A 22,382-nucleotide genomic window follows, 5' to 3' on the forward strand; every position below is an offset into this window, starting at 1 on the left:
TCCTAAAATAAGACACTCTATCTCCCAAATGCAGGTATTTTTACTGGCTGTTCCATATGCCTGGAATGTTCTCCTTCCTCATCTCTGCTTCCTGGATTTTCTGGATTCTTTCAAGACCCAGGTAAAATTCTATCTTCCACAGGTGGGAGAAGGAAACCTTTCCTACTCCACCTTAATTCAAATGTCTTTCTTCTTCTGAGTATTTCTAATTTATCTTGTATATAACATGTTAGTACATAATTGTTTACATGTTTTCTCCACCATTAGACTATGAGTTCCTTGAGAGCAGTGACTTTAAAAAAAATTTAATTAATTTCTTCATTCAACCATGTTTAGCACAGTTCTTGGAAAATACTTGGAACTTTACAAATGTTTATTGACTGACTATTTTATTGTTGGTTTTCTATTTATATTATTGTAATCTATGCACAGGGGAGCAAGGTGGTACATAGAGTGCTGGCCTTGGAGTTAGGAGGACCTGAGTTTTAATTTGGCCTCAGACACTTACCAGGTGTGTGACACTGGGCGGGTAACTCAACCTTATTTGCCTTAGTTCCTCAACTGTAAAATGAGCTGGAGAAGGAAATGACAAACCATTCGACTACATTTGCCAATAAAACCCCAAATGGGGTCACAGAAAGTCAGGCACAACTGAATGACTCAACAACAAAAATCCATGTGCATATTTTTCTCCAAGCTGTGCTTATTTTTCTTTGCATCAGTTCATATGTCTCTCATGCTTCCTATATTCATTATATTTATAATTTCTTATAGCACAGTAATATTCCAATACATTAACATATCACAAGTTGTTTAACTTTTCCCCAATGGATAAGCATCTACATTATTTTCAGTTCTTTGCTGCCACAAAAGAAGTGCTGTTGTAAATATTTTCTTTCATCTGAACCTTTCCTTTTTCATTGGCCTCCTAGAATATTACTAGTAGTAGGATCTCTGGGTACAGGAGTGTGAACATTTTAGTCACTCTTCTTGCACACTTCCAAAATGTTTAAAGAAAGGTGGAAACAATATTACAGCTCCAACAATGATGGATTAATTTCCCCATTTTTCTATATTCCTTCCAGGATTGATTTTTCATACTTTTGTGTGATTTTTGCAAATTTTGAAAGTATGAGATGAAACCTCAGGGTTATTTTAAAATTTGCCCTTTTCTCATCGTTAATGATTTGGAGCATTCATTCATGGCTAATAGTTTGTAATGTTTCCTTTGAGAATTTGTTCTTATCTTTTGCTCATTTATCTGCTGGGGGATGATTTTAATCATACATTTTTCTTAAATGTGTATGTACGTACATACAAACCACATAACACACACATATAATACACATGCACACACACATATGTATGCACACACAAATATATGGTTAGAACCTTTTCAGATATATTAAGTAAAGAGATTTTCCCACACATGTGCACTTTTTTTCTTATCTTATTAGCATTAATTTTGTTCAATGTTTTTCAATTCCATGAATTTAAATTATCTATTTCATTTTATTATTAGTGGTTCAATCCCTTGTTTGATTAAGAAATCCATCCAGGGGCAGCTAGGTGGCTCAGTGAGTAGAACACCAGCCCTGGAGTAAGGAGGACCTGAGTTCAAATTCGGCCTCAGACACTTGACACACTTACTAGCTGTGTGACCTTGGGCAAGTCACTTAACCCCAATTGCCCTGCCTTCTCCCCCCACCCCAAAAAAGAATTCCATCCTTATCCCAAGCTGTCAAAGGTAGATCATCACTTTCCCTTCTTTCTTTGTGGTAGGATAACTCGTAATCAAATTTCATATCCATTTTGAATTTGTTATATCATAGAGTATATGATATGGGTATGAGCCTAACTTCTTCTAGGCAATATTTGAATATTCCTGGTAATCACTAGCAAATAGGGATTTATTTTTCAAGCAATGTGTGTTTTGGGATTTATCAAACACTGAATTATTGAGTTCATTTTTTCTAATTATTTTTGTAATACCTGTTATATTGACTTTTTTTTTCTATTTTGTAGAGGCAGCTAGATGGCTCAGTGGATAGAGTCTGGGTCTGGAGTGAGGCAGATATGACTTCAAATCCAGCCTCAGATACTTACAAGCTGTGTGACTTTATACAAATCATTTAACTTCTATTTTTCTTAATCTACTGGAAAAGGAAATGGCAAACTACTCCAGTATCTTTGCCAAGAAAACCTCATGGACTATATATGTCCCCATGAAAAGTTGGAAACAACTGAATTACTCAACAACAACAACAACTGAATGAATGACTTTAAATACCATTAATGAAAAATAAAATTTTCAGTCTGATTTTGACATTTCTTACCTTAATTCTTACATTTTTCTTTATTTCTTTTGATATTTTAGATACTATGTTCCTTCAAATTAATTTTTTTATACTTTTTCCCTAATCTATATGAAATGTCTTTGTGGTAGCTTGATTGGGTTACCATCAAATCTGTAAATCAATTACAGTATTATTGTTATTTTTGTTACATTGACACAGCACAGACATGAGCACTGAACATACTTCCAGCTATTAAAATTCTTTAAGGAAAATTTTATATTTGTATCTATACAGGTATTGAGCATCCTTTAATAGATTGAATCCCAGACATTTCATTTATTTGCCTGGCTGCCATCTCCTTTTGTTTTTGACCAATAATCATAAGACCAAGTGGTCACTTCCTCCCAAAGGATTCATCAATTATGCTTTTAAAAAGTAAAATAAAATATAAAATCTTTCCTTTTTTTTCACTTTTTCCACTTTTTGAAAGTGTCAAAAATTTATCAGCTGCTCTTCTTTTAGCAAAGACAAATCATCACAGATTACTGACAGGTTTGACTTCACTTTCATGTTCTCTACCTGCTTCTATGCCCAGTTTATAATCTATCAATTTTGTGTCAATTTTCTGTTTGTCTCCACATGGTCAGTAGTAGAATCTCAAAACAGTTCCATTTCCATTTTCTGTTTTTCACTCCATTTAATTTCAATGAAATACTGTCCAACTTTTTCTCCATTCTAGTTCATGGAGTTTCTCAAGAGTATATCTCTTTAATATACACAGCTACTCTGCCACCTATTTCCTCTATTTAGGGGTACCATATCTGCTTCCTATCTAGAAAGTGCTAGGTTCCTCTCCAACTATGAAAACTGTTTTATACTGCCCTGCATCCAAAACTTAGTAAGAATAAAGCACTTTAAAGATGCAAAGGCCTTTAAAAATATCATCTTATTTGAACCTCACAATACAGCTGTGAAATGGGTATTATTATTATACTCATTTTACAGATGAAGAAACTGAGGCCAAAGGAAGTTAAAGGACTTGACTAGAGTCACACAGCTGGAAAGTATCTCAGGAAGGCTATGGAATCAAGTCAAAAGAAACATTCTGAAGCTAAGTCCAGTGCACTATCCTCTATGCCATCTAGTTGCCTGGTAGAATTCTCCCCGCTTCAATAGTAATTTCCATAATCATGTTTCTGCCCCACCATCTAAGTTCTACTATTATTTTTTGAATATTTTATTTGTTTTTAATCAACCCAGATTGGCATTCTTACTCTTGTTCTTCATCTCATTCCCATTTGAAAACTCAAGAAAATAAAAAACATTTTAAACATATATAATCAACGAAAACAAATTTTTCACATTGGTCATGTGCAAAAACAACAGCAAAACCAAAATTATCTCATTCAGCATTCTGAGTCTTTTACCTCTTGATTTCAAGAGATGGGTGGCATGCTTCCTCTTTAGTAAACTGGAATCTTGCTTGGTCATTACACTTATAAAAGTGACAGTAATCTAACACATTTATATATGATAACTTGTTTATCTATTCTGTAATTTGTGAGAACCCCTAATTTCCCTATTCTTTTCTACTTCAAAAAAAAAGGTTCAAATATGTTCATATATCCTTCAGGTTGTGGTTGTTTTTTTTTTTTTTGACAAATGCTTAATCTAATTTCCCTTTAATTCTCCCTCTCCCTTCTCCCCTTATCCTTTTACTTCCCTGTTGAGTGAAGTCTATTTCTATACTCTGTGTGTGTTCTTCCTTCTTTTGATGTATTCAGATGAGAGTGAGGCCCAAGTGTGATTAATTCTTCCAGTTCCCTCATTCTGGTTTGTCTAGGTGTCTTTTTGTGCAACCTGATTATGTGAAATAATTTTCCTTAAAATTATTTCTCTTCCCACCCCCTCCCTCTACAATTTTGCACTTCTCCTTTCTTTTTTTTTGTTAATAGTATTTTTCCAATTACATGTAAAGATAGCTTTAAACATTCATTTTTATAAGATTTTGAGTTCCAAAATTCCCCTTGAGTCCCCTTCCTTCCCTCCATGCTCCCCATGACAGAAAACAATCTGACATAGGCTATACATGTAAAATCATGTTAAATATTTTCCATATTAGTCATGTTGTGAAAGAAGAATCAGAATGAAAGGGGAAAACCATGAAAAAGAAACACAACAACAACAGAGTGAAGAAAGTATGCTTCGATGTGCATTCAGACACCATACTTCTTTCTCTGGATGAGGACAGCATTTTCCATAATGAGTCTTTTGGTATTTTCTTAGATCACTATATCACTGAGAAAAGCCAAGCCTATCATAGTCTATCATTGCACAATGATACTATTACTGCGTACAATGTTCTCCTGGTTCTGCTCATTTCACTCAGCACCAGTTGATTAAGTCTTTCCAGGTTTTTCTGAAATCCATCTGCTCATAATTCCTCATAGGACAATAATATTCCATTACATTCATATAGCACAACTTGTCCAGCCATTCCCCAATTGATAGGCATCCTGTCAATTTCTAATATTTTGTCACCATGAATAGGGCTGCTATAAATATTTTTGCACAGGTAGGTCCTTTTCCCTTTTTTTATGATCTCTTTGGAATACATAACTAGTAGTGGTATGGTTGACTTAAAGGGTATGCACAGTTTTATGGTTCTTTGAGCATAGTTCCAAATTGCTCTCCAGAATGGTGGATCACTTCATAACTCCACCAACAATGCATTAGTATTCCAATTTTACCACATCTTCTCCAATGCTTATCAGTTTTCTTTTCAGGCAATTTGATAGGCATGAGGTGGTATCTCAGTTATTTTAATTTGCATTTCTCTAATCAATAGTTATTTAGAGCATTTTTAATATGATTATAGATAGCTCTAATTTCTTCATCTGAAAACGAAATATTTATATCACCAGAATAATATCTTTGACCATTAATCAATTGGGGATTGACTTATATTCTTATAAATTGAACCCAGTTCTCTATATATTCAGAAATGAGGCCTTTATTAGAAACACTTTATTTCCTTCCATCCTATTTCCACCCTCTTGATAATTTTTTCTCTTTCTCTTTTCACCCTGTCCCTCCTCACCAGTGTTTTACTTCTGACCACCACCTACCTCAAACTGCCCTCCTTTCCATCAGCCCCCTCTTTTCTTTTTTCTTTCCCCTCCTACTTCCCTATAGTATAAGATAAATTTCTAGACCCAACTGAGTGTGTATGTTATTCCCTCTTTAAGGCTAATCTGATGAGAGTAAGGTTCAAACAATGCTAATCTCTTCTCTTCTTTCCCTTTGCTGTAATAGGTCTTTTGTGCTCTGCTTTTGATGTAATTTACCCTATTCTGCCTCCTCCTTTCCTCTTGTCCCAGTAGAATCCCTTTTTAACCCCTTAATTTTTTCATGTTGTCATATCAAAGTAAACTTATACCCATATACTCTATGTATATTCCTTCTAACTGTCCTAATCGAGATACAGGTCTCAAGATTTACAAGTATCATCTTCCCATGTAAAAAGGATATAAACATTTTTATCTTATTGAATGACATGTTTTTTTTTTCTTTCCTGTTTACCTTTTTATGTTTCTCTTGAGTCTTGCATCTGAAGATCAAATTTTCTGTTCAGCTCTGGTCTTTTTATTGGTAAAATTTGAAAGTCCCTTATTTCATTGAATATACATCTTTTCCCCCAAAAGATTATGCTCAATGTTGCTGGGTAGTTGATTCTTGGTTATGGTCCAACCTCCTTTGCCTTCTGCAATATCATGCTCCAAGTCTTCCAGTCCTTTAATGTAGAACCTATTAAATCCTATGTAATCCTTACTGTGGTTCCTTGATATACGAATTGTTTCTTTCTGGATGCTTGTTTTCTCCTTGATCTGATAGTTTTGGAATTTGGCTACAATATTCCTTGGATTTTTCATTATGGGATCTCTTTCAGGAGGGGATCTGTGGATTCTTTCAATGACTATTTTAACCCTCTGGTTCTATGACATTAGGGTAGTTTTCCTTGAAAATTTCTTGACCAGTCTCTTTTTTTTTAAACATGGCTTTCAGGTAATCTGATAATTCTCAAATTATCTCTCCTGGATCTACTTTGTAGATCGGTTGTTTTTCCAATGAGGTATTTTACATTTTCTTCTATTTTTTCATTGTTTTGATTTTGTTGGACTGATTCTTGATGTCTCAAAGAGTCATTAGCTTCTACTTACCCGATTCTAATTTTTAAGGAATTATTTTTTTCAGTTAGCTTTTTTACCTCCCTTTCTGTTTGGCCAATTCTACTTTTTAAGGAGTTGTTTCCTTCAGTCAGTTTTCTTTTTCCAAACTTTTGACTCTTTTTTCCTAATTGTCTTGTATAACTCTCTTTTGTTTTCCCAATTTTTCTTCTACCTCTCTTACTTTATTTTAAAAATCCATTTTGAGCTCTTCCAACAGGACTTTTTGGGCTTGAGATCAGTTCATATTCCCTTTTGAGGCTTCACATGTAGGCATTTTGACATTGCTTTCCTCTTCTGAGTTTGTGCTTTGATCTTCCCTGTTACCATTATAACCTTCTATGGTCAGGACTATTTTTGTCTTGGTTTTGGTATGTTTTGTTCATTTTTTAGAGTTGAGCTCTGTTCTTGGGGTACTGTCTCAAGCTTCTTATTCTGGGGTCCAAGGATCTGGTCACTGAATTCCCATGCTGGTGCTGTCAGCTTGCCCACTTGCTGGGGTGGCCCAGCCTAGTTGCACCTATTGTTGCCTAGGTTCCAGGGCTGGCAATTTGCCTTTTGTGCTGGGGCTGGAGGCCTCACAGCTGGCCTGCCATGCCACTGGCCTGCTGAGCCAGGCAGGAGAGACTTTGGTTCCTGGTCTGTGCTGTGGCTAATAGCCTCCTGCTGGCTCGCCTGATACTTTCTTCATTGGACTGCTCTCTCCTTTTACCCAAGTGAGACAGACCTTTCCTGAAGTCTTTCTAGGTCATCCTAAGCTACAAAATTGTTTCAGTCCACCTTTTTTGTGGGTTCTATCTTTCCAGGATCCATTTAGAGGCTTAATTTAACATTGTTCCCTAGGGAAATTGGGGAGAGCCCAGGCAACTGCTGGCTTCTCTCTATCATCTTGGTTCACCTCCTCTCTTCCCTTTTTTTTTTCATTTTTCTCTGAAGTTTAACAAGACGTAACAGAAACTTTTCTGATGTTGGATTAATTGAGCTCCCTTTATGGACTCTGATTACAGTATGGTTCAGTGGGTATTCATAGATCATTTACCCATATTTGAATATAAGTCATTTATCCTTGTTTAGTTGTTATCATTATTCATTCATATTTACCTTTTTATATTGCTCTTCATGCCATCTTTGAATTTTAAAAAAACTCTTTATTCTTTTCATCAGGAATGCTTAGAAGTCCTCTGTTTCCATTTCTTCCTCCTGTAGCATACATTTTTTTCAGGGTAAGTTATTCTTGGCCATAAGCCCATGTCCTTTGCTTTCTGGAATATTGTATCCCAAGTTCTCTGCTAGTGGTAGTTGCTAAATCAGGTTTATCTGACTTTGGCTCCTTAGTACTTGAATTCTTTCTGGCTCCTTGCAACATTTTTTTCTTTCACTGTGTCGGGATACCCTTGCCAAGACCACCCCCTTTCGTTTTATTCCTTTCTTTTTACTATTAGGAGATACAATGTTTTCTAGAAGTAAGGCCTAGCAAGAAAGCTATGCCCTGAGCTTGGCATAACAGTCCTCTGTGCTTACCCTCTGGATGAACTCTGCTGTAGCAAAATCTCAGAATTGTTTCACACCAGTCCCTGGTGGACTCTGAGGTTGGACAAGCACCTGCAGGAGCCATGTTCTGGTCACAAAGCCATGATATGAGTCAAACTTGTCTCATTGTTGCTATTACCCCTCATTGTCACAGCTACAGCTCGATGAGTAGCCACTGCTATTTGTGTCAAGGCTTAACCTCACTGAAGTGGGTCTCCTCTAAGGGGAAACTCTGTCATGCATTTCTAGTTTTCCTTCTTCAATGGAATAAAGAAAGCTTTTTGCTTGTAACCACTGTTAGCTATTTGGTTTTACTTTATTTTGTTTTATTTTTCAGAGGTATTACCTCTGAGAGCTCTTTGGTATTTTTCAGAGTTAACAGTAGTTACATAACATCTGTGACCCTTTGGCCATTTATTTTCAGTGTTTGACAACTGAGAATCTCTGGATTTTGACTCTGATGTTCCCAGAGATTTTAGTTTTTTTAATGAGTTGGCTGGTAGATTCTTTCAATTTTTAATTTACCCTCTGATTCTAAAAGATCTGGACATTTTCTTTCAAAATTTCTTAGAGTATGACATCTAGGCTCTTTTTTTCAGTCATGGCATTCAGAAAATAATAACTAAGAGCTAACATTCATATGGTACTTACTATGTGCCAGGAACTGTGCTAAGCACTTTACATTTATTATATCATTTGATCCTCACAATACCCCTGGGAGGTATATGACAGTAACATCATCATTTACAGAGGAAGCAACTGAGGCAAACAAAGGTTAAATGGCTTCCCCAGGATCACACAGCTTACAAGTATCTGAGGCTGTATTTGAACTTAGGTCTTCCTGATTTTAGGCCTCTAGGCCTCTATCCATTATGTCATATAATCCAATGACTTTTTTTTCTCTCTGATCCGTTTTCCAGGACAATTGTTATTGCTATGAAATACTTTACACCTTCTTTTTTTATCCTTTTGACTTTGTTTTAAAATTTCTTGTTGCCTCAGAGAGTCATTGGCTTCTATTTCATCCCTTCTAATTTTCAGGGAATTTGTTGCTTGGCCATTTTTTTTACCTCTTCTTCAAAGCTGTTAAATCCTTTTCCAATTCTTCCATGACTCTCAATCCTTTTCCAATTTTTTTTCATCAAACACTCATTCAATTTATAAAACTTTTAAAAACTTTAAAAAAAAAGCCCTCTTGCTTTATCTCTTCCAGGAATTCTAGTTGAGTTTGTTCCCAAGCTGTGGTTTTTCTTGGAGGCATTGCTTGTAGATATTCTGGAGTCATTCTTTTCTCTGTTTTTGTTTTGATCATCCTTTCTACCATAAGAGCTCATTATGGCAGGATCCTTTTTTTGTTGCTTATGTAGTCATTCTTCTAGTCTACTCCCTCATTCTGTTTCTTCTTTCTTGGAATGTTTAGCTCTGTTTTATTACAGGGTCTTAGGAACAGACTGGAGACCTGGAAGCTTATGCTGCTCCCAAAGTTGTCTGATCCATGGCAAAGTCTAATTGTTGTATCTCTAGTCTGAACTCTACAAGTTTCTGACTTGGGTTTGGGTCTGTATAAGAGTAAATTCCACCTATATCAGCCAGCTGGATTGTGCTGTTATTCAGAGACACAGAATTATAGGCTTCTCTTTTGGTTGGGGATTCATACCTAGGTTATTCTTCTGAAGTCTGGGCCAGATGCTGGAAGAAAGACCTTGTTCTGTGCTTGGGATCTGAGCCACACTACTATTGCTGCTGCTGCTGTTGCTGCTGAAGACTTCCAAACTTCCTCCTTTCTCCATACACTCCCCACATGTTTCTTCCTCCAGAACACCACTCCACTGTGCAAATCCCTTCTTAGTTCACCCTGCATCTGTGTCCTGAAATTGAATAGAGGGAGACAAAGCTGCCAGTTTGTATATTCTCTTTTCAGTGCCTTCAGTATGAGTCCAAAACTTCCTTTCCTTGGTCTATAGCTTCACCCTAGGATGGTGCTTGGAGTTTTCCCTACCCAGTTTACTCCAGGCCTAATCCAGTCCTCAACATCTGAACACTCCTCTGTCTCCCTAGACAAAGGACTCCCTGTGATTTTTTTTTTAATTTCCCCATCAGGATTTGGTCTGGTACATTTTTAGATAGGTTTGGAGGAGTGTATGAAAAAGAGCTCCATATTGCTTCCTGTCATGCTACCATCTTGGTTCTCACAGCCATTCTTATTTTTTTAAGGCTGAATTTAAATCCTGCCTCCTCCACTGTCACTGGGCACATAAAGTAGTTGACTTTGACTTCCTATGAACTACCATAGCACTTAAATCCCTATGCTATTCACTTAGCATTTGTATACTTCCTTGTATAATTCCATCATTCCTTCATTTACCTAATCTCTTTTGCTTCCTCAGTTAAGCCAAGGACAGGGGCCACATATTATACCTTATTAGTCTTGCAGTGACTAACTCCCCATGAACATAGTCAATAATAAACAAATATTTGCTGATTGAATGTTTGACTGATTTCCTTCCTTTTCTAATTCTTTAAAACAGATATTAAATATAAAATAAAATGTAGGATGGAAACAGACATCTGACTAATTGGGAATGGGGAGGAAACATAAATAATCTCAGCTTTTGGCATATACTTTATTTTTCTATACCTTATTTTCATCTCTAATGAAAGCTATGCCACAGACTTTTAAACACTAACCATACATCAACACTTTGAGATCTTATAGTGTGTGTATTTCCTTTGACAAATAAATTGCAACATATTTGTGGCTGCTCACCTTGTGCAAGTCATGTTCATGTCTTCATATAAGTTTACTACAGGGTGATATATACCCAACATATGGCAACCCTGTTTCCTTTCACTTGATTGGCGCAATGATATCAGTGGGGTATATGTGCTGTCTAATATTATTCTTTCATTTACCATATAGCCAGCCCAGCTTAATTTTTGTTCATGCATTTTTAATTATACTCTCTCTACCATTTCTCCTTCTTCTAAATTCCTTTTTTATAATGCATTACAACCAGCTTGTACCTAGCATAAGCCTCCCCTTTGCCCCTTGGATTGATTTTCAAATTTAATTCTTCAGAGACTATAGTGTTTCGTGATAAACAATTCATAGTCTGGCAAGACAAAAACAAACAAAAAAACCCCAAAGCAAAAATAAAAACAAAAATAATGTAGCTGGATAAATTTTCATATGGCCTGTATGGTTTGTCAGGGTGAAATATACAAAGAAACCCCACATGAGTACGCCCATAATGGAAGAGCTGGGAATTTCATGATTTCAAGAGGCAAATGAATTAGCTTACAGAGGTTGGCTTAGTCTATTCAGGGTAATTAACTTAATTACAGTAATCACCATCATTGACAAATATTTATTGAGTGTCTATTATATGCAAGGAACTAAACAGGGCTCTGGGGACACAAATCTGGACCAGGTCCTTAAGGGTTTTGTGATCTAATTCAGTTTGGTTCCTTCTTGTCTCTTTGACTGAAAAGCAGTTGATTCTATGGTTTAAGAATTGGCATAGCTTTTGTTAGCAAATTAAACCTGTAAACCTATAAAACTAGACACACCATGGTTCTATTACTTGATAATAGAAGGAAACATAGGGAAACAACTATTTATTTCTTTGCCTCCATAGGATTTTAGGATTTATAGGTGGAAGGTACTCTAGAAGATCTGTAACTACTGATCCTGTTGCACCACAAAATACATGCAGAAAAAGAATCACAAAATTACTCCCAAATCAAGATTTTGAGACAAATACAATTGGTGTAGCAGAGACCTCTGGGGGAAACTCAGAACTCAGGACAGAAGACTCTATGTGGTCCAGAAGATGGTATACTGCAGGGCTGTGAAGCCACTGCTGAACAGGCTATCACAAAGGGAAAGAGAATCATGGGATCTAGTAGGTAGAAACTCAACTGAGATGTAAGCATGAGTTTCAGGGACAGAGAAGGAAATGAGCCATCTGTTAGCTTCCTGTTAAGGCTAACCAGCTGTTTGCATCTGCCTTTAAGACTAATCAGTTGTTTCTATCTGCTTAATTAGGAGAAGTGCTAGAAGAAAACTTTGAATTTCTATGTCGTGAAGCAAAGTGCTAGTCATCTTTTCCCAGATATAGCGTTAGAATTTAGAGGTTTTCATGTCTGTATGTCTCACCTGAACATGGGTGCATTGGTTTAAAGCTGGAAGAGACCTCAGAGAACCTCTTGTCCAATCCTCTCATTTGACAGATGAGAAAACTGAGGCCCATAGAAAACATAATTGAGATTTACTTCCTTTCTAGCTACAGTCATATTGGGAATGCTACCTTGATTTTCTACTATATTCTAAACTGTTGCTTGATAACTTATGAACCACTATGGAATGATAAGGGCAACCTATGAATAAACATATCATCTAATTAAAAGAACCAGTTGATATCACATTCATTTGAATAAAATCAATGTATTTGGTTCAATCAATTGCCAAGAATGAATTGTTTACAAGATGTAGGTATTGTCTTTTTTGACTCAGCAAACATGATTATTTCAGCCACTATCTTCTGTCTTCTCCGATGTATCCCCTTTTGGCTGACGTAATTCTCTAGAGAGTGAACCTTTTGTAGATTTCTCTTCTTGATGCAGAAGACTACTGTTGCACCACTTGCCATTTTAACAGCTTATCTTCTCTATTTGACTTTTAATCAGAAAAAGAAAAATACCTGTAACTTTTGTGACATCTAGGAAATGCCTGTAACTCTGGAGTGATTTTTAAAAAATTACAAATAACTTTTCTCTTGACTTCTTTTCATAGTTTTATACCAAACTAGTCAAAACCTGTCCTTTAAAAAACATTCCCTGTTTCAGAAGGGAATTGTTTTTTTAATTTTTTTTAAATTTTTTTAGGGATTTGGGGGAAAAGCAGCATTTATCTATGAAAAGCTGTGTGCTTATGCTGGTGACAGTGAACATTTACCAAATATAAAATCTGACTTCTGAAGGACCCCCAGTCACACCTCACACTTATTTATTGAATTGGACTAGGCAGCAGCTGCTGAAGTGGGGACTTTTATTTTTCAACGTTTACTTTGACCTTTAACCACTCCTAATAGATTTACAAAGGTCGTTTAACTTCTGGCCTTAAATGTTACCTTTATTAACTTGAAGGTTTTTCAGGAATTCATCTGTTATTTGGGAGAGGAAAATTGCTTTGTATGGGATTTCCTCTGGTTATCTAGATTGATCATTAATTTCAATAACTTCAGTTTTGAGTAAGAAGAGAATAATGCAGAATGGAACATAAAAAAAGAATGTGTTCTGTGTAAAAAAAAAAAGTTATGATCACCACCAGGTTATTCCTATGATTTGGCTTTTTTGTTTGTTCATTTATTTTAAAATGAGCTTAGTTTTATATTGTTTTGATAGTGGAATTGAAAAGGAAACATTCTATAAAAGGCATAATTTTTGAAAACCAAGGGAAAGAAATAAAGTTAAACCAAAATTGGCAAAATCATGCTTACTGATAATGGAAGCCTAAATAAATTTTATACACACACACACGTGTGTGTGTGTGTGTGTGTGTGTGTGTGTGCAGAGATCTGAAGTGTATGCCTGAGCATAGACCAACTATAGCAACCTGAGAGGAGACAAAATTGTTTCTAGAAAACCTTCTAGCTCCCAGTGCAAACAAAAGAAGGGTATACAATTGATAAGGAAATAGAACTAGCCTGATTAGATGAATTCTATTAAAAGCTATGAAGGACAAGACATGATTCAATAGAAGTAATCGGCAAGCTCATGTTTACTCAGTAATCCACTGGAGGTCTTTGTCAAAATCTTTTGACAATCTAATTAAACGCAGACAGTTATGCAGGTCTCGATATTTACCTTTGTGAAATGAATCAACCCATCTTCCAGTTTCTGCATTCATATTTCCCCCTCTGCCATGTCATGGTGACCTTACTACTAACATTTACAAATGAGTATTCATCACAACCACTTCAGAGCCACAGTGCAAATAAAATACCTCTTTTTGGAAGTGTTTTAAGAGAGGTTATACATCCTGTAAAAATGTTCTCTGAAGTCATCATTATCATAAGTTTCATTTAAAGCTTTGATTTAGGAGTACTGCTTCATGGAGATAATAGATTTATGTTTACGACACAAGAGAATATTTATCTTGGCAACAAACAGAACTAGAAAAGAGGAAATAGAAATGTTATTCTGTGATCTTGATTTTTAGCACCATTTTTTTACAACAATAAAAACACATAGCAACACAGATTAAGGTAAGATATAAAACACCCGTTGTATATTGGTTCTAGTTAAAAAAAAAATAAACTGGCCCAAATCATTCTTCCAAGCTCCTGCCTTCCTTGATTCTTCCCATCTCTCCCCATGCCCACCCCACCATAAAAAAAAGAAACTTTTCTTGCTACATGGATCCAAAATAGGCCTACTTTTCTTTTGAGAATCCATTTTCATGTTCCCAACTAGGCCAAACAGCTCAAGTAGGGCAGCCGTTCACTTCTTACTAAGGATTTTAAGGAATCAGGTGACTGGATTTTTACTCTTTTCAAGGAAATCCCAGAGTGTGCAACATTTGAATAAAGCAGGCAATCAGAATTGAGCTAGAGCACTGGTATGCAGTTCCTCAAAATGATATTGCTGCATTCACGGCAGCCTATTTTGAAGATACATCTTTAGAAATTCAAAATTCTCTTGAGAATGGGTGAGAAGAGTTGGGGATGCTAATAATATTGCTGTTTTTAGAAGGCTGATGTGTCAGCAGCCTCTCTACATTGATTCCCCAGGGTAGTCATGGCAATAAAGCAAAGGCAGCATCCTTGAGACACTGATGTCCATGAGGTAAAACATTCAATCAAAAAATGTGTAAGTTCTGATACTGAGGAGATAATTTGTTTCCATATTTGAATCATAAGGTTTTTGTTTTGTTTTGTTTTTTAAGGATCCAAGAAAGAAGCAAGAAAATAAAAGGTGGAGTGTATTGATAACAGTATGATTTGGAAAACTGGTGAAGAATTCCATGGAAAATATATGCTCTTTGTGGCTTTTGGAATATTCCGACTCTCAGTCTTTCAAGGAAGACCGAGGGAAGTAGTAGTCATCTCTGGCTACATTAGTGCCACCCTTACATGGTAGCTCACAAGTCCCTTGCCTAGATGAAGCAGAAAGGAAGAAGAAATAACATTTTTAAACCTGTACTGTGCCAAGCATTGCACTAAGTGCTTTACAATTATTGACTTGCTTGATCCTGGGACCTCTTCTCTTCTCCCTCTATACTGTTTCAATTGGTGATCTCATCACCTCCAGTGATTTCAACTATAATCTCTATGCCAGTGACTCTAAGACTCTTAGCCTTAACCTCCTTCCTGACTTCCAGTCTCAAGTATTCAACTGCCTATTAGACATCTTGAGCTGAATATCCTGTAGACATCTTAAATTCAATATGACCAAAACTGAATTCTTTCTCCCCAAGCCCAAAATTCTTCCTAACTTTCCTATAATTGTCAAGTGCAATACCATACTCCCAGACACACAGGCTCTCAATCTCAGTGTCATTCTCTCCCTCTAATTTTTTTCTCACCCTCCCCACCCCATGTTTATACAGTTGTCAAGTCCTTTGGAATTTTACTTTTGTAACATCTCTCCTCTAAACCCTTTTTTTTTTCCTCTCCTGACATAGCAATCATTCTAATAGACACCTCCATCACCTCATACTGGAAATACTGCAATAGCCTACTGGTTCTTGTTCCTCCCTCAAATATCTCCATGTTTCAGTTCATCTTCCACTCATCTATCAAAGTGATCTACCTAAAGTTCAGGTCTGACAATGTCATAGTTCTCTTATACTTAAAATTCAGTGGCTTTATATTATCTGCAGAATCAAATAAGAAATTCTCTTTTTTAAGGCCTTCATAACCTGGCATATTCCTATCCTTCCAGTTTTCTTATACCTTTCTATCTTCAATGTGCTCTTTGATGCAGTAACACTGGTCTCCTTGCTGTTTCTTATACATAGCACTCTATCTCTCCTGACCCTGAGCATTCACTGGCTAGAACGTTCTCCCTCCTTATCTCTAATTCCAAGGTTCCCTGATTTCATTCATGTCATCATCTCTAAAAAGCTCCTCCAAGTTCCCCTTAATCTCAATGCCATCACTCTGAGAATACTCCCATTTTATCCTTCATAAACTTTCTACACAGTTGTTTTCATGTTTTCATGTCATTAGGTATGAGCTTCTGAGAACAAAGACTATTTTTCTTTGCTTGCTTGTTTTGAATATATATATATATGTGTCCATATATAGGTACATATATTTGTGTGTGTTTATGAATATGGATATAGGGATATGTGTATATATGCATGTATGACTATATATGGATTATATATGTATGTATATATGTATATGCATGCATATGTACATATATATGCATACACACATACAAACACACATAAATACACCCATGTTCTCTTCCTTGGGCTTCACCATAATGAAGTAAGGAGATGGGAATGGGGAACAGAAAATGACAACTTGCAGTAGTGAGTGCATGGCAAACAGCCTATGATTATTCCAGCAGCTTGAGAGGTGAGTCCCTGACTATCTTCTTCCGTCTTGCTTCTGTTTCTGAATAAAGATGAGAGACTACTAATCCAAAGAATAGTCATTCACAATCTTGGGAGGTATCTCATAGGTCCTTCTGAATTTTGAAGCTCCCAAGTTTAAGAGTGGGCAGTGGCCTCCTAGGAGGAGCTGGTTTCCTCAGCTGCATGTTTGTGGGGAGAAGAAGTAGATCACAAAGAGGCTTGCTTGTAGTTGGGTTGCAGCCATAGTTTGAGAGTCTAAGAAGGAACCTTCCAGATCACCCATGATTTTCTGTGATGTCTGGAAAGTGCATGGTAGATGAAAGGAAAATATTTGTTCATTGGTCACAGGAAGTGTTTTTACTTTCTCAATGGAGTTATTAAATATGATGGACTATTTGAACGTTTTATGGTACTCTTTTCCTGGGACACTGTGAGACCTTTGTTCCTTATGAATTTCCTGTGGCAATATTATACATTGAGTGACTATTTAAGGGTTGGGGGGCAGGGCTATTACCTAGACACCAACCCTATCTGAGATATATTTTGAAGATGTTCATAGAAAAACCAAGATAAAGCCATAAAGAGCCAAAGAGAGAAAGTGACTCCTTTCGGTCAGGCGCATAGGACTGAATGTCTTTCATGTAAGTCCAGAGACTGGGGGAGATCTTGGAACATGGGGTACATAAACATATTTAAGCATATTAGATGTCCATGATGCTGAACAAGGCACCAATGGTTCACATATAAGACAGAGTTTATGTTCTAGTAAAGGAAAGAAGACAAGGGCAGAAATAATAAATTCAAGATAGGGATGTTACCGGCAGGGGGTTGTTGTGGATAGAGAGCTGACCAAAGACCAAGGAAGACCTTGATTCAAGTCTCTTCTTTGTCACATATTGGCTTTGTGACTCTAAGCATCTGCCATTTAACCTCTCAGGGCTGTGTGTGACTCTCTAAGCCTACAATTTGTAGTGGAAATGATGACATGTTAATAGAGGAAGTTTACTCATCTTGTAGTTCTCTGTACCAATAAAATCATAGATGTATTCCCTTGCCATATCTTGGAAAACAGGCACAATCACTCATTTGGGAATAGGGAACAGGGCTGGCTTAATGGAAGAGGTGACAATTACATTTTGTTTTGAAAAAAAGTAATAGTGTTTTGGCAGATGAACATGGGACAAAAAGTGTTTCAAATGAAAGGACTAATTGGAACACAAGGCATAAAGGAAGCAGAGCATGGGATGTGTTAGGTGAGTACCTAGAAGTCAAATTTGACTGAAGTATAAGGAGTAATAGGATACAAGCACAGAAAAGTTGGGCTGGAACCTGGGCAAGTAGGATCTTAAATGTCCAGGCAGATGAGTAGAGGATTGATTGGAGAGGTGAAAGATATTTAAGGCAGGATAAAAGCTATTGCACAGTCTAGGAGGGAGGTGGTGAGAACCTATAGCTGTTCAAGAGGAGATAAGGGGATGAGAGAGAGGGAGAGAGAGAGAGAGAGAGAGAGAGAGAGAGAGAGAGAGAGAGAGAGAGGGAGAGAGAGAGAGGGAGAGAGAAGGGAGAGGGGAGAGAGAGAGAGAGAGAGAGAGAGAGAGAGAGAGAGAGAGACAGAGAGAGGGAGAGAGAGAGACAGAGAGCAAAAGAGAGACAGAGAGAAATCGAGACAGATATGTTTTTGAAGCTAGAAACAACAAAATTTGGCAACAGACTGAATATGAGTTCTAGTGTGAGTGAGGTGTCCTTGATAATACCAAAGTTGTAAACTCAAATGAGGAGGAGGCTGGTTATATGCTAAATAATAATATATAATTTGGGGAAGGGGGAATGTTTGTGCCATTTAAACACATGGGAATCCATCTGCGGTTTTTTTCCCCTAGTCCGCATCTCTCTATCCTGTCTACAAGGCCAGAATGAGAAGGTATTTTTTTTCTAGGTATATTACATCTACAGTATTCCATTGATTTATATTTAGCAACCCTATCAAAAAAGGAAAGAAAAGTAACCTTGGACATATTGTTGTTTGTGGAGTCTTGCCTGTACCTGTCATCACTGGTTTCCTTTCTGTTTTCACAAACCTTCCTTTTAATATTTCCCTTCCCCCCATGCTTCAAAGTAAAGTTCACTAACAAACAGTTTGTTGTTGTGCTCTCTTCCTTTCTTTTTATTTAGAAAATGGAGCCATATACCCTTTTCCAATCATCTTTTATTGGTCCATTTTTCAAAGATGGATGGCAATGTCTTAACAATCACATGAGCCAGTTCTTCATGCTCCCTTGTATGTTTTTGTTTTTACTTCCCAGCAACCTAATATGTATGTATAGTTCCATTTACATAGTAGGGAGTTAATAAATCTTTATTGAATTTACTGTAGTTTATTCAGGCTTGTTAACTTGAATTACAGAAGGCAGCAAGATCTCTCCTTTTGAGATTGAACTACCTAGCTCTCATTTTTGTTCTGGTTACAAGTTTGAAAATCATTTTCGATGGTGGCAGAAAAATAATAATTGAACCACAAGCTTAGAGGGACCAAATATTAGGCTTTTAAAGATTAATAACATCATTGCCAAGCAAATAGCTTTTTTTAAAAAAAAAATTTACAGGTATCAACCAACAAAAAGTGTTTTACAAACCAGACCTCTCTCTAAACCTTTCCCCTGCCCCCAGGCATACAGGTAAATCAAACATGTGAAATCATCATTCTTTATTACTTGCCCTGGGTGGGTGAGAAAGTGATTATTTGGAAAGCTGAAATAACACATCATAAGCTTGGTTTTGTGAGAAATGTTCCATGGCACCCATGGAGAAAATGAAATTCAACTTGTAATTAAGTCCCCAAACTGAGTAATATCTTTCTACTCCTAATTATAGAAAGCAAATTTGTATCTGCCTAAACCAAACTTTTATTATAAGCACAAGAATTGTATACAAGGGCAGATGTGCATAGTATGTAGAGTGCGAGACTTGGAGTTAGGAAGAATTGGTTTCAAATTTCATCTCTGTTATGTAGCAGCAGTGAAACCATGACATTCAAGAAATTGTATGAAAATATAAACTATAGATGGGTTATGATCTTTGTAGGTGGGAAAAAATCACCTCCCCATTGATATCACAGGTCCTTGATGGATATGTTGCACAAATTCTATAAGTGATTTTTTAAATTTTATCAATGCCTTTCACTGATGAAGATTTAATAACTCTTGTTTATCTTAGAAGATAATCTTCATGAGTTATGGTAGTCTCCAAATTACCAACTTAGGGTACAAACATTTGGTTATAGATCTCCTCACTTAATTAGACTGATCTTCAAGCAACAGACACATAGTCAAATACTGGGTTTATCCTTCAAATCTTTTCAGTTTTATTTGAACAGGCAAAGATTGTGTTTCGTAGGCAGAAACTTTGACAATACAAGCTTACCTTAATGCTACAGTGATGCAAGGGCTAAGACCTTAGACAATGGTATACCCTCCATGTTCCTCTTACATGAATATCTCTGACTGGGAAGAATAGTGAATTTTATGCAAAGATCATAGTATCATAGATCTAAAGATGGAAGAGACATCACAGAACTTCGAGTTCACTCCTTTTGTTTTATAAGACAAAACAAAACAAAAAACACTGGGGCCTAATAGGATTAAGTGATTTACCGGCAATATAACTTTCATGTTTGCATAATCAGAAGTGAGTTTTGAACTCAGGTCCTCTAATATGAAAGGCAGTGCTTTTTTCACTTGTGAGGATGATCACTGACTCCCTCATTCATGATTCCAGTATTGGTCTATGGCTCTATTCACCAACAGAGAATGTTTTATTGTTTTGGGATTCAGAAGGTAGTTTTATGTAACACCTCACTCTAAACACAGACACAAACACACAGACACCCACCCTCCCCCCCACACACACACCCCAAGTTTGTGTTTTATAAATAAATTGGAGAAGAAAAGACATATCCAATGGAGAAAACATAGAGGCCTTTTCAATAATGGTAAAAAAAGATGGGAAAAGGGGTTCTATTAGTATCATTTCTCATACTGTACTACAAAAAAAGAGAATGATCAGTGGAATAGATTAATTGCACAACATATAGAAGCAAACACGTTAGTGTAGTTTTCAATAAACTTAAAGACATGAGGTATTAGAAAAAGAATTCACTATTTGTGTAAAGCTCCTGGTAAAACTAGACAGCACTCCAGGTTTAGACCATCAATGGGTACCACATACCAAGATAAGCTCCAAATGAATACATGGTCTAGATCTAAATAGTCACAAAATAAATTAGAGTAAGAACAATAAATTATTCAGATTTATGGATAAGGGAAAATTTCATGCCTGGATAAGTGAGAGAAAAGATGACACACGATAAAAAGGGATATCAATATAGATAATAGATATTAGATGGTGTGGGGTCCTGATGGGGAAAAGCCATAATACACAGTAAGAAATGAAAAGTCATTAATTTAAATTCTGTGAAAGGTGGAAGTCCAAACATTGTGATCTATTAAAAAATCATAACTTGGATACTGAATCATAACTCAGATACTGAGTCATAACTGAGATACTGTGATTGGCACATGACCAGTACCCAACCTTGAGTGCCTGGGCATTTACCCAGCAATTCTGGGTAATAGGTAAATGCCTGGATGTCTGGGTTTAATACTAAATATAAACTAAAACATTAGCCAAAACATTAACTGAGCAGAAAAAACCCCCAATATACACCAATCCACAGTGAAGTACCCTATGACTCCTCACTTTGTCTGATTTCTACAATCATCATGGGGATTTGAGGGGGGCATTTTTGAGGATCTACTGAATCATCCGGTAGTAGCCCCAGATTTCCCCTGTTTGTAAGGAATTATAATGATTGATTAAACTCCTATAATCAATCTGGAGCTTTTTGCCTCTTTCTTTGGTATTAAACTCACTCCACAGTTATGGGAGAGATACTAGTTTCCCCAGCCAGGGTAATTCTGGACCTCACAGATTGAAAAGACTTTGAGGGTAGAGTAGGGACTTTCTTTTGACTCTTTTTCATCTCCAGTTCTTAGTGTGGTACCCAGAGCTTAGTAGATACTAAGAGATGTTTTTCGACTGACTAAATATATATGTATATGTGAAAATTCATACATATATAAATACACATACATGCAGCCACATATATATTTTCAGAAAGGCAACTGACAACTGGGTGGAAATCTATGCAACAATGTTCTCTTATAAAGTCTCATATCTAAGTATGTAAGAAATTGACATGAACTTATAAGACAGCCATTTCACAACTGACAAATCATCATAAGAACAGTCAGTCACATGATCTTCAAAGGAAGAAAGGCAATATATAAAAAGCCACATAAAAATGTTAGAAATCACCAATAATTAGACAAAAGCATATTCAAGTAATTTCAAGGTTCCACTTCACATCCATTGGATTGGCAAAGATAATAAAAGAGGAAAATATTGAATGTTGAAGGGATTGCGGAAAAACAGGTACAATCCTATATTATTATTGGAACTATGAATTGCTTCATACATTCTGGAAAACTTGGAACTTTGCCTTCAGATTTACTAAACTGTCCAAATCCTTTGACTGTGCTATTCTACTACTAGGCCTATAACTGAAAGAAGTCAAAGAAAGAGGAAAAAGGATCTATATGTACAAAATTATTTATAGCAACTTTTTTGTGGTAGTCAAACTTTGGAAACTAAGAAAGTATTCTATTGAGGAACAGCTAAACA

Source organism: Trichosurus vulpecula, chromosome 7 (genome assembly GCF_011100635.1).
Source record: "Trichosurus vulpecula isolate mTriVul1 chromosome 7, mTriVul1.pri, whole genome shotgun sequence".
NCBI classification, from domain to species: Eukaryota; Metazoa; Chordata; class Mammalia; order Diprotodontia; family Phalangeridae; genus Trichosurus; species Trichosurus vulpecula.